At 48.4% G+C, this 13,393-nt stretch overlaps 1 long non-coding RNA gene across 2 annotated transcripts in view; it reads left to right on the forward strand.

Moving 5' to 3' along the window:
* Positions 1–12,612, forward strand: part of LOC144294608 (uncharacterized) — a 111,849-nt gene extending 99,237 nt beyond the window's left edge. For both annotated transcript variants that reach the window (XR_013361966.1, XR_013361967.1), the window contains exons 2-5: positions 1,352–1,449; positions 2,172–3,159; positions 8,970–9,050; positions 11,666–12,612. This is a non-coding gene — a long non-coding RNA (uncharacterized LOC144294608). The remainder of the gene's footprint in view (positions 1–1,351; positions 1,450–2,171; positions 3,160–8,969; positions 9,051–11,665) is intronic.
* The last annotated feature ends 781 nt before the right edge of the window (positions 12,613–13,393 follow it).

A 13,393-nucleotide genomic window follows, 5' to 3' on the forward strand; every position in this document is an offset into this window, starting at 1 on the left:
CCCGGGATCGAATCCCACGTCAGGCTCCCAGTGCATGGAGCCTGCTTCTCCCTCTGCCTGTGTCTCTGCCTCTCTCTCTCTGTCTCTCTCTCTCTCTGTGTGTGCCTATCATAAATACAAACAAAACAAAACAAAACAAAAAAACAGCCTTGCAGACCTGGATGGTGAGTGGTTTGCTTTCAATTCTCTGCTGATGCTGCTTCTGCTGGATTGACCTCTCTGACCCACACCCCTTTCTGCCTCACTCACTGCCTTATCTCCAGCACCCAAAAAGTGCCTGGTTCAGGGGGTTCTAGTCAATAGTTGTTGAATGAATGAACAAATGCATGTGTGAATGAATAAGTGGTGCCCAGAAGGTGTGGCCTTCTGGTGCCCCGTGCCCCTGTCCATGGTTGGTTGTGTGACCTCTCCACCTCTGCACTAAGCAGCTAGGACCACACAGGGGCAAAGCGGAAATGGGGACAGAAAGGGATATTCACACACTCTTCTGTGGCCACACTCAACGTAGGGAATGCTCGCATGCTGTGAGAAGGCTGTGCCTTTGCTGTGGAGACCAAAGAAGGGACGAGAACAGCAGGTGCGCAGAGAAAAGCAGAGGTGAGAAGCAGAGAGTGAGCAGAGAGCTTCCCAGTCCTGGCTCCCAGGGGCGCCCAGGCCTCAGCCATATCCCCGTGGGGGCTTCAGGAGATGATCCCTGTCCTTATCCAAATCCCCCTTCACTGCTCCAGCCAACTCACAATAATTTCCTTTACTTGCAACCAAGCATGTCCATCTAAATAAAGGTGGACATGAAGATGTCTGTTTCTTAGACTTGGAAGGGAGGCTGGGGAGGGCAGGAAACTCTCCCAAGGCCGCAAGAAACAGGAGCGGCCAGTCCGGGCTGAGTGCCCTCTGTCACTGAAGCGCGTCCCTGTCCCCTGCTGGAGCTCTTCCCCAGCGTTGCATCTCGCTTTTAACAAAAGAAAGAGTGACTCCTGGAGCAGCCAGATGTAGCCGAGCAGTGGGAACCCAAAGCAAGAGGAATTCACTCTCCATAAATTATGCTTTAATAGATGTCAATTATTAATTCCTAAATAAATATTTGTTAATATTCAAAAGAGTTTGCCTACTAAGAAAAACTCAGGCTACACAGAATAATTAGGGCTTCTCACTGTGCAATGGCTGTGGCCCATAATGATTTTTTCCCCTGTTCTGCATCTTTATTTTTTCTGAAGTGTGAATGTCTCGCTGTGTCAGGTTTCCTGGGGAGGGTTCGGCTGGCCGTGCGCACGGTAGGATGCAAAGGGCTGACGCTCCCAGGGACGTTTCCATACGGGCCAGCGGATCTTTCTCTTTCTTCTTTGGAGAACAGGATTCTGTGAAACACTGAAGTTGTCCCACGTGTGAGGAGAAGAACTGGAGTTCCAGCCAAAACTGGGAAAATTTAACAATCAGCTTGACAATGGCCTGGTAACGTATCACAGTATGGAGCGCTGTGCTAGGGCTGCGTTAGCCTGCAAGGGCGGGAGTGGATAACGAACAGAATAGATGAGTCTCCAGGGTTTAAAGAGTGTGCAGACTAGCAGCTGAGAGCTCCCTGATAAATTCTTAGCGCAGGGGAAAGGGATATTAGTCCACGGGAGAGGGATCAACAAAACATACAGGGAAGCCAGAAATATATCAAATTGGGGACAAGGGAGCAAATAGATTCACAAAAGAACTAGAACCTGAGACAGACCCCTCAAGATGCATAGGTTTTTTGATGGGCAAAGATTGGCTTAGCATTGGAGTTTGAAAGGACACTCAGTCATTTTCTCACCTATCTAAAATACATTTATTTGGAGCAACTGGTAGATACCAAGTCCTTGTCTAGATACTGGAGATATAAAGAAACACCAAACTGGGTCTGTGAACGTAGAGATTACAGCTCAGTGACGTATAATAACTACGCATACAATGCCACCTAATACTATCATGTATAATATAAAAATAGTTGCAATGCAGTGAATTATGGATCCAAGAAAATGACCACCTCTACCAGGGGAATGAGAGAAGGCTTCAACAGATGGGGACACTCATTTATTTACAAAAAATATTTACTGAGTGCCTACACGTGTCAGGCGCTCACTGTGTGTTAGGATAGTGCAGTGAACAAAACAAACTAAGCCTTTTTTTTTTTTTTTCAAATTAAGCCTTTTTATGTCCTAAGAGTTCAACAAATTAAAGAGGAAGGACATTCCTACCAGATGCTCAGGCAAGGGGCTTCTCAAGAGGTAAGGCTGGAGAAGAAGTCAAAGCCACATTTGGAAGGACCTCACAAGCTAGGCTGAACACTTAGGACTTTATCTGGAGAATTTAATGCAAAGCCAAAGAAGGCTGTTAAAGCAAAGTGTGAGGAAGGTGACCTTGAGGGCTCTGTGACAGCCAGACTGGCCAAAGATGAAGCTGGAGGCAAAGAGTCTCATTAGGAGGTCATTGCAATAGTCCAAGATATCCATGACCAGGGCTTGAACCTGGGCACAGGTGGTGGGGATGGAGGAGGGATGCATTTGAATTGAAAGAGTTATTCTTCACTGTGTGTGTGTGTGTGTGTGTGTGTGTGTGTGTCTAAGCTCTAATTGAAGCTTCTTGCTCCAGAAAAATTCTCATACTCTCCTACACGTGTTATTTTGCAAACGACTTCAAAGGGCACGGATTCCACCTTAAGAACTGCTGAGTTATTATGGAAACAGTTGGGGTGAATGGGGGTCAGGTGGTGAACATATAAAATCGAAGGTTGCAGCAATGATTTGGGTGTGGATCTGGCACTGGTCTAGTTGCCCTGTCAGGCCCTGCCGTCCTGAGCCCTTCCTCTCACTGCCTAGTGAGAGGCATACCTTTGATGGACCCATACCTTTGATGGACCCAGGCCACCAAATATGCGTGTCCCTCATTCCTACCTGTCACTCGGCCAACCACCTGAGCCACAGGCCAAGGGGGTAAGTTCCCTCCTGCCTCTTCCATTCTGAGAGTGTTTTCCTAGTGATACCAATACCTCAGGGTCCAGACCCAAGGTTCGTCACAGATGCCACAAGCCTAGACTGAGAAGACCAGCAGACGTCCACAAACCTCATTCCCTCATTGCACAGATGGGAAAGTGAAGGCCCAGAGAAGAGAGAAGTTTCTTCAAGCTCACCTGCGGTAAGTGGCCAAGTGGGACCTAGAACCACCACCTGCTAATCTCGCTCATCCTCTGCCCCTCATCGTATACAATGGTTCCCTTCTCTGTGTGTCCAGTGTGCAGCGCACGTCTTGTCAATGGCACCAGTCAGGTTCAGCTCATGCACCAGAGCCTTTGGACACAAGCTCTGAGAGCGTGTCCATACCCAATGCCAGGACTCCAGGAGTGTTGAGTAGAGAAAGAGGGGGTTTTGCTTGCCCCTGAAATCTCAGCAGTTTTTTTCTGCCAGCCTCACCATCCCAGGCCCAGGAAACAGGAGCCCTTGCAGTTAACCCCATGAGCTCTGCGACTCCTCAGCAGCACCGTGAGGGTAATGACTCCCGATTCCCAGGGGTGGCCTGTGTGCTGAAGGGAAACAGTACACCCATGGACTCGCGCAGAACACTCAGGAAGTGCTCCTTCCTGCCTTTCTCCTTGCCACTTCTTCCCACACTCAGCAAGAACGGGGCTGTGGGAAGAATCAGGGCACAGGAAGGCTGGGTTTCTGGTCAGAAAAGGCAGAAGCCGAGTTTGGCCTTCGTTGTGGCCCAGAGCCACATGATTGTCCATATATCATAGTTGCATACAAACTGACACAGAACCAAGTCAAAAAAAGCAGTACGCAGGAGAAGGAGCTGAGGCGTCCTTGGCATAAACCAGCCCCAGGGGGGCTGAGGCCCTGCCACAACCCATCAGGCAACACAGAGAAAACCACATCTCTGCTCGATTGGGCCAGCCACCTCCAGGTGCACGACCCTGGCTCCTTCTGAAAGATCTCTCGGCTTCATGGGTGGCCATGCTGGTGGGAAGGGACAGGAACGGGGACCAATGAGAGAAGGTAGGGGCCCGAAAGGCAGGATCTGGACCCAAATCAAAGGGAGTTCGTTGTAACATCCAGTTGTCCCGGGTGATCACCATTCCTTTGATTCTGGAGCACGGACATGAAAGATGAGGGCTTGGACACATATGCTCTCGGGGGCAGCTTTTGGCTTATGTCTCCGTAGCTGTGTGCGTTTGGGAGAGTTATTTAGAGTCGTTAAGCATCCGTTTCCCCAGCGTCTGCATCCATCGGTTAGGATAAATAATAGGAGCCAACTCAGTGCTGAGTCGTAGACTGAGTGAAATAAAGCATGGGGAGCAGCTGGCACGGAGCCGTATTACCTAATGGTCAAAACATCTACCAAGGCACAAACAAGAGCAGGAGGGCAGTGCTGGCCCTCCTGGAACCAGCTGCTGTTGTCTCTGCCCCAACAGCTGCCTGAATCCTTCTGTGGCCCTCTTTTTTTTTTTTTTTTTAGCTAAACTTTTTAAGAAAGGAAAATACATGTACAGAAAAATATGCAGCTCATAAGTTGGCTTGATATATTTTCTCGAAGTGCACACACACATCCACGAAACTGGTCCCCAGATCAAGAAAGAGCTCCTCATGTACCTTTGGAGTCAATGCTTAGTCCCCTTTGACTAGGGTAACTGTTTTCTGACTTCTAACACCATGGATAAGGAGTGTCTGAATTATCTATCGTGGAATCATACAATACACACACGTTTGTGTTTGGTTTCTTTCAATTAGCAGTGGTTGAGTATAGTTACACCTTATTTTCATTGCTTGCCCTAATCTATTACATGAACAAACCATAACTTGTTTATCCAGTCCATGGTTGGTGGATTTCTGCCCAGTGTCCAGTATCTGATTATTCTGAGTGGTGCTGCTGGACCATCCTCATACACAATTTTGGTGAGCATATGTATGCATTTCTGTTAGTTATGTATTAGGTCGAATCAAATTAAGTTGCCATTTTTGTAGATCAGAAACAATCAAATATTGGCAAGTTCACATGGTTCAATCTACTACTTTCGAGTAGAAATGTTGGGTCATAAGACATTACATTCGACTTTGGTCTTCGAAAGTGGTCGCACCAGCTTACCCTCCCACCACTACTGTGTCGGTTTCCAATTTCCACAGCCTGGGCTACCCAGAGCCTCCCGCTGAGTCTTAGCTGCTGACATCCTCTGTTCCTATGGGCCCCTTTGTATCATGCATTTACAGCATGCTATGTGTTTGCTTTCCCCTTGGGAAGGTCTTTCTGACTGTTCTAACCCTAACTGAGCCATGTTTTAGTATGTGAAGAATGAGGCTGAGTAGGATGGTGGCAGAAGGAATCAAACCAAGAGGACAAAGAACAAAGGTCATCCCCCTTGCAATGATAAACTTGGAGAGCCTGAGCTTGATTGGTAGTAAGGGCATTTTTTTTACACCAGTAATTTTTAACCTGTCCCCACACAAGAAATGGGAAGTAAGAGGATGGGAGATAAAGAAGCTAGATATTTTCAGAGTGTTGGAGTTGATGGTTGGGGTCCATCCACCAAACAGAGGCAGAATGGGAGGCTTTGTTCTCCTTGGGCTTCATGTCCTTAGGCCTGGCGGGGCCCATGTGTCTATTAGCCATAGCAGGCTCAGTGCCCAGGACCCACAGTACATTTAGGTGCCCATGAAAACATTTCAGTTCCTTTCTTATTAAAAAAAAAAAGATTTTATTTATTTATTTGAGAGACAGTGTGTGAGCAAGAGAGAGAGAAAGAGAACAACTGGGATGGGGGAAGAGAGGGAGAGGGAGAAGCAGACACCCCGCTGAGCAGGAAACCTGATGTGGGGCTCAATCCCGGGACTCTGGGATCATGACTTGAGCCAAAGGCAGGCGCTTAACCAACGGAATCACCCAGGCGCCCTTTAATTTCTTTTAAAACCAGAAAGAAAAAAAAAAAGAACTTTTAGGAAGAAAATGTTTTATTTTTTATTAATGTATTCTTTATATCGATGGAGTGATAAACTAGGGCTTATGGAAGTCATAACGAGGTCTTGTAGCCTGGACCAGAGAACCAACCAAACTGTGGGAGAAGGATACCCAGATTCATGGCACTCTGGTGTCAGTCAGCTCCCCTTGGGAATGACTCAGAAGTCTCGCCCTGTCTCAGCCATGCCCCAGGTTTAAAGAAAAGAAAAGCACGTCTACATATGAGCCAAACACTAGCAGGGGCACACTGGGAAGTTCTTCATTTCACTTTATGGCCAAGAGTAGGGTAGGGTCTAAAGTTCCCTTAGACCTGTCTTCTGAGTTAAATCTGAATCTTGAGACACCATAGACGCAACTCCCTAGAGGAGCACGGGATGGGCGCTCTGGCTCCGAAAAGGATCCCAGGATGGGCGCCCAGCCCATCGCGATAGCTAGCCCCCAGGCCTGCTTTCAGTCTGCTTGTTTCCTTTTTTTTTCTTCTTCCCTACAACATACACATATCCAGAGACTAAATTAGGGGCTAGAGTCTGAGACTTCCAGATCTTATTTCTTCTAAACATGTCTTTGTTGGGCTGGCCTTCAAGGAAATATCAAATGATGAATAGCTATTTGCTGGCTGGAGGAATTTGGGAAAGAACAAGCTATTTAAGGCTCGGTGAAGAGCAACCAGGTTGGGGAGATATCTTGTACTATATAAGGAGGTTAAAAAAGTCATTGTGCAAAATACTGATTATTTGGACGATGTCCAGCATTGACCTGATGTATTCTGTTTCTATATTTCTGTTTGAGTCAAAGTGGAAAGGAGATGGACAGAGAAACCAATTCGGGACAGTGAAGCAAGCACAAGGGTGGATCAGAGTCCCGAAGCCGGGGTTCTCCTGCAGCACTCATGCAGCTCTGCCACAGATTTGCTGGGTGATCCAGGAAAAATCACCCAACCTCTCAGAACTTTGGTCCCCGCATCCACAAAGGAGAAGTGAACGTCTTCTCCAGCTTTCCAATATTAGCACATACTAGGGGCTCCCTCTGTAATTATGAAGGAAGGAGAGACTGAGTGGTTGTGGACCGATGCCACGCACCAGCAGTGGGGATGGCAAGTGCATCAACAATGGGGACGACGGCTGGGAAGCTGCGCCCATCTGTAGACAGCATTTGTATTGCCATAAAAATAGCATAACAAGATTATATTGAAATACCCCACTATTTAACTTAATAATTTAAATGTTTGCCTAATGAGGTGGACTTGATTGGATTAGGGCATTCACAATTAATTTTGATAGATCATTTTACACATTGGAGGTGCATTCTTCTGAACCAGGAGGTGGAACGGAAGTGCAAAATGTTTACGTTCAAACGAGCATGTGATTTTGCAGGAAACATTAATCCCAGATCATGCACACTAAGTCAATTTCAGAAATGGCTTCTAGATATATTATTAGAAATTGCTCTTCAAATATAAAAAGCTTGTAATAGAGTTCTGTCCATTTTTCCTTTGGCTGATGGAAGTTGTTTTATAAATATGCCTATGATATGATGTTTTCTTCATCCAAGCCTTTTGGTACTAATTGCAACTTTTTAAACAGTGTAAGTAGTGGCTGTCATGAATACTTTGAATCCTATTACAAATACTTTCTGAACAATTTCACATTTAGGGGTGCATCCTTTCTTCAAATATCTTTAGCTACTTTTTCCCCCCATTTATTTTCTGAAAAGCATTCAAACTAGACACGGTGGACCCCTCCCACCGTTTTGGTTAAGGGAATGATTTTATTATGTAATAGGAAAATGTCTCCACTTCTTAGCTCTACCCCTTCGGAAAAAAAAAAAAAATCAAAGAGCCAGTATTGGTCACATATGCTCTTAAAGTCAAGAATGAGCAAAGGCAAATGGATTCTGGAAAAACAGATTGGAATCAGGCCATCAGTGCTGTCCCAGAGTTGCAGGAAAACATGTTCCTCAGCATCATAGCTGTCAGGTCAGAGCTGCATCTCTGTTTTCTATCAGAAAGTTATCTGATGGAAGGCATCCATGGCAAGATGCTTCCTGGAGAATTCTCTGGGGGTCAGCATCCTCCTCTGAAAAACCGAGGTAAGTTGCCCGTACCTCGAGCCAGTGCAGGTTGGAGATGCGACATGTGACCACTTTTGGTGGCAGTGGTGACAGTGCAGCCGTGGGACCAGCTGACCACAGATAGAATCCTGACTCTGCTCCTGTTAGCTGGCAACCTTGGGGAAGCCCCTGTCCCTTCCTGAGACTTAGGTGCGTCACTTGGTAATGGGGACAATGGCATCTGAGTGTTGTCAGAACTAAGTGCTGCGTCCCTGACGCATGATGCACGATAGCAGCTCAGTGGGTTCAGGTGGCCTTTCCTGGCCTCCTTCCTGGGAGAAGAGCAGCTCCAGATTTGGGGCCCCATCCCGGTTGCCCTCTCCTCACCTGCTCCCTGCAGGACCACAGCGGGCGCCCTGGGTGGGGGGCCTGGGCCTCTGGTCCCAGTGGGCGGAGGAGGTTCACGCCGCAGGCTCTGAGCCACCTTGGTTGGCAGGGGTGCCTGAACCTGCCTCCTCTCTGAGGTTCACGTTCAGTGACGGCGCTATGAGACTCATCCTCAGCGAAGCTTCCATGACCTTCGGACTCAAGTCCAAACACTTTGCATGACATTCGGGAACCTTAAGAAACCCCTGCCCTCTGCTGGCCCTGCTAGCCTCCTTTCCTTCTCTCCTTGTGCCATTCCATTCCCTTTATTCATCCACCGGCTCCTCCTCCCTGCTTTCAATGCTCCCAACACCCCAACTTTCTCCGACCCCAAATCCTTGGATGCCATTCCCTTTATTCATCCACCAGCTCCTCCTCCCTGCTCTCAATGCTCCCAACACCCCAACTTTCTCCAGCCTCAAGTCCTTAGCATCCCAGGATGCTCTTTCCTTTCTTCTTCAACTGAAGAAGCTCTCTTATTTCAGGTCTAGCTAAAATGCCACCTACTCCCTTATGTCCTCTAGGGTATAGCCGGCGTGGCTGATCGGGTCCTCTTCAGATTTGTCATTTGCCCTAGGCATGGATATTACTCTGCGGACACTCAGGTATGACAGGAGCCCTGGGAAAACTGCCCTGTCTCTTCATCTCTGTGTCCCCAGGACCTTCAGAAACCAAGCTGACTGTAGAATTCTTAAAATCTTCCCAACAGCCTGTGGAAGTGGCCACTATTACTGATTTGTTATCAAGCCTCAGCGATGCTGAGTGACTTGTCCAGAGTCACATGGCTGGTGGGTCATAGAACAGAGATTTGAACCTATAGACTATCGCTTCAACGGCTGTGCTCTTCCCACTCCTCTGTTCTGTAATAGCAATAATAATAATAATAATAATAATAATAATAATAATAAAAGTGATGTCAGTTTTACAGATAAACTGAGGTCAGGCATTGCCCAAGGTAACAGAGAGAGAAAATAAGAAAAGCCTGGAGGTCCTAGTGTCAGCACAGTGCCAGGCACTCAGCAGGGACAAAACCTATTCTGTGAATTGATAGTTGACTGCTGAAATGAAGTCACTTTTTTTTTTTTTTAAAGATTTTATTTATTCGTGAGAGACACACAAAGAGAGGCAGAGACACAGGCACAGGGAGAGGCAAGCTCCCTGTGGGGAGCCCAAAGTGGGACCCGATCCCAGGACCTCGGGATCACCTCCTCTAATCTTTCAAACAAATCAGTGAGCTGGGAAGGGAAGGCATCACCAGGGCTTCATTACAGATGAGGAAACTGAGGCTTGAACGGGGACGGCCCCTTCCCCATCCTACACAACAAGGGTGCCCAGCTTCGGATTCTGGGTGCGGGTCTCTGCCCAGCCGCAGGCTGCCTGCCTGGTTAGAGCCCCGCGCCCCAGCGGCTGGAGGGGGCCAAGCTAAGCAGAGGAGGTGCAGCCCCGGGCTGTTGCAACACGGGAGGAATTCCTGTGCCTCTCAGGGCCCCTCTGAGCCCCTCACCACAGAGGTGAGGAGTGACAAGGGACATCTCTGCTCCCAAGAGATTCCAGTCACGCGAACTCCTCCAATTACGGCTGGAACGATGTCATCTCCTGAAATAGCATTTTAATGAGTGATGGCTCTGGGATAAATTGTCATCTCGTGATCTCTCGTTAGAGAGCTTAATTAGACCCATCATAAAACATATTGATCGATGGCACTGAGCAGGTCCACAGGACATTCGCCACCCTCTGGAACATTCCTGCCCACTGCTTGGTGGAGCCAGGGTGGGACTGTCCCGGGCCCTGACAGCTGCTGGGGACAGGTTCTTTTGGAGCACCTGAGCACCATTCACCAGGCTCTTTCCTCCCTCCCTTCTTCTGTTTCACAAATATTTGTTTAGCGCCAACTGTATGCCAGGCACTATGCTCACCTCTTATGCTTTACCTCAGTTTGTTCTTGCAAAAAGCCTGTTATTTCCCTATTTTGCAAATGATAAAACCAAGGCTTGGAACCCTGAGCTGCCACTAGGTGCAGCCCCAACCTACTGAGTTCTCTCTCCAGCGATTTCTGGTGGGGTGACTTTCCCTTTGAAGGACAAAAGGAAAATTGAAGGGGAAAATGGACTTTATTAGATCCTAATACATGCCTGGCATTCTCCTGGGCACATTATTTTATAATAATGTCCCACCCCCTTTAACCTTTATATCAATTCCATAAGGTGGGAATTTTTAATCATTTTTTAGTTGGGGAAACTGAGTCTCAGATATGCTACTTGCTCAAAGTCACTCAGCCACTGACTGTCAGAGATGGACTAGAACACAGCTTTGAGGAATTGCTAATTCAGACACATGATGCTTCAAATCCAAGCCCTATCACGTGTTAGCTGTATGATTTGGGGCAAATTACCTAAACCTCCTGAAGATCATACTGGATGTAATAACTGAAACCATGTCAGAGTTACTGTGAGGATTAAATGAAATAATGCCTATAACGCATTTAGATAGTCTCTGACCCATGGAAAGTTTTCAGTGAAAATTATTTTTCAGTGAAGACCCCAACTGCTTTCTCTTGGAGAGAAATGACCTATTTCCTCATCTATAAATTGGGCGTAGAACCCCTGGCCTAACACAATTCATAGGGAATGCTTTATAAAAGGTAAAGTAATCCAAGTGCACTTATTGATCACTTTCTGTGTACTTGCATGTTGGCAACAAGCTCAAAGTGACCACCTACTTGATGGGCTTCCAGAGATGGTAGGAAATGCTCTCAGGCAAATCTTCTCTAAATTATTATTATTATTATTATTATTATTATTATTAAAATAATATATTAGCACAAAATGGTGGTGGGAGTGGAGGTGGATCAGAGGAAAAGGTGGGGGGAGGTTTAATAAGATCAGAGCATTGTTGAAACTTCAAGGGAAGGTAGTGGTTACTGTGATGGCTCAGAAAGTGTCAGCAATGTGGCACGTGTGCGGCGATGTAATAGCCTGGGCTCAGGAGAGTGTGTGTGCCTTTGTGGTACATCACTGTGCCTGCAGTGAGTGTGTGTGTGTGTGTGTGTTTAGGTGTGCACACCTCTGTGTGTGTACTGCGGCCAATCTCCATGAGAGGGTGACTTCACCTGTGTGCACTTGGACATTTTTCCGTTTTTTATTACAGTAAATGTAGCTTGAAAGCTGAGGAGAGCACAGCTTTTCCCCAAACACAGATCACATCACAATTTTTCTTTCAGAGAAAAGTGCTGCAAAATAACCTGCAGATGGTGAGTCTGCCTCTTTTTTTTTCTTTCTCTTGCCGTCTTGCTCTTTCTCTCTCTGTGTCTCTCTGTCTCTGTCTCAGGATCTCTGCCTCTCTCTCTCTTCGAGGCCCTATATATAGCGTAAAATGCTTTGTATTTTCACACTTAGCATCTGAACCATCTCTGTGTTGCATAAAATAACACACATTCGAGTTTGTAATTAGATCAGTGTTTCACCCCCAAGTCCTGCCTATGAAAACCCTGGACAGTGGTCCTCACCCTTACCCCCACCCACAAACATCACCAGGCCTGAGGATCCTGCCCTAACCCGGCTCTGGGTTCCAGTTTCCCCAGTCCCCTGACCCTCTCCTGCTGCCTCTGACAGGGGTTCAGTGCTCCAGGGGCAGCTCAGAGCAGGGCACCTCCTCTCCCCAGAGCCTCAACAGCCGCAGGAGCCATGCAGATCTCTGAGCACAGCCACAAAATTCATTTCCCCAAACTGCCTCAACGCAAACACTGCCCAGAAGGAAGGGAAAGCCACGTCTCTTTTCCCTAAAATAAGAAGAAACAATTTTTTTTTTTTTTTTAAGGAGGAAGAAATCGAGATGCATCTCTAACCAATCTGGACATGTGTTAGAGAATATTGTTGAGAACAATTAGGGATGTATGAGTGAGGGGTTTATTTCTCACTTGCTTGTCAGGTCAGAAGACAATCTGTTTATTTTCCCGCTACGATTTTATTCAATAAACTGAAAGGATGTGCGCCGGGAAAGAGGGTATGAACAGGATGTGTGCTATCAATTTGTCAAATAAATAATCGAGCTTGGAAACAACAGATTTTATTAATTAGACAGGATGGTGTATTATTACCATTAAAGTGTTATATTGCATTGATTTTTATATTTTACTCGGCTACTAATTACTGTAAAAGATTTCGGGAATGAAGCAAAATAAAAATCACGCAGCATTATACATAATGTAAAGATAGCGTGAATTAATTTGCCCGCTGCTCCCTGCCTGCCGGCGGTGCGAGTGGAGGAGGCCGCGAGGGCGCCCCCCGCTGCAGGGGACCCGCACCCCGCGCGGCCTCTCCTGGGGCTGCGGCAGGGAAGACCCGGGTTCGCAGCCCCGCCCCGGCTGTACCCCCCCCCCCCCCCGCCCCGTGGCCCACGTTCTCCCTTCTGCGCGCGGGGAGGGCGGGGAGGCGCAGGGAGCTGCCCGCGGGAAGCCGCTCGGCGCCCGCCTGCAAAGAGCCGGCGGCGGGAGGCCTGGCCCTGGGGACCCGCCGCCCTGGGGCCCAGCAGCCCAGCAGCCCCAGCAGCCGGAGCAGCCCAGCCGCCCGGGGCCACGGCGCCGCCGAGCCGAGCCCCTGGACGCGCGGCCCAGGCGGCCCTCCCTGCGCGGGAGCCCCGGGCCCTGGGTTCGAGTCCTGCACGGCGGGCGCGCGCGGTGGCCGCAGCCAAACCCCTGGACCTCCCTGGAAGGCAATTGCTTCTTCAGTTAAAAAAAAAAAAAGGCCTATTCGCTCGGGATGTAGATTCCCACGCCGGGCACTCGTTCTGGCCCAGGAGGCAGGGGGCAGGGCCCTCCCCTGCCCCTCCCCCCGCCAGGGTCCCCAGGGCGCCCCGCGGAGCCCCAGGGAGCCCTCCGGGTCCTGCTCCGGCGCTGCCTCCCAAGTCCTCGCTGACCTCGGCTCGGGCCGAAGCCCCGGCCCCCCGCCCC

Source organism: Canis aureus, chromosome 23 (genome assembly GCF_053574225.1).
Source record: "Canis aureus isolate CA01 chromosome 23, VMU_Caureus_v.1.0, whole genome shotgun sequence".
Lineage (NCBI taxonomy): Eukaryota > Metazoa > Chordata > Mammalia > Carnivora > Canidae > Canis > Canis aureus.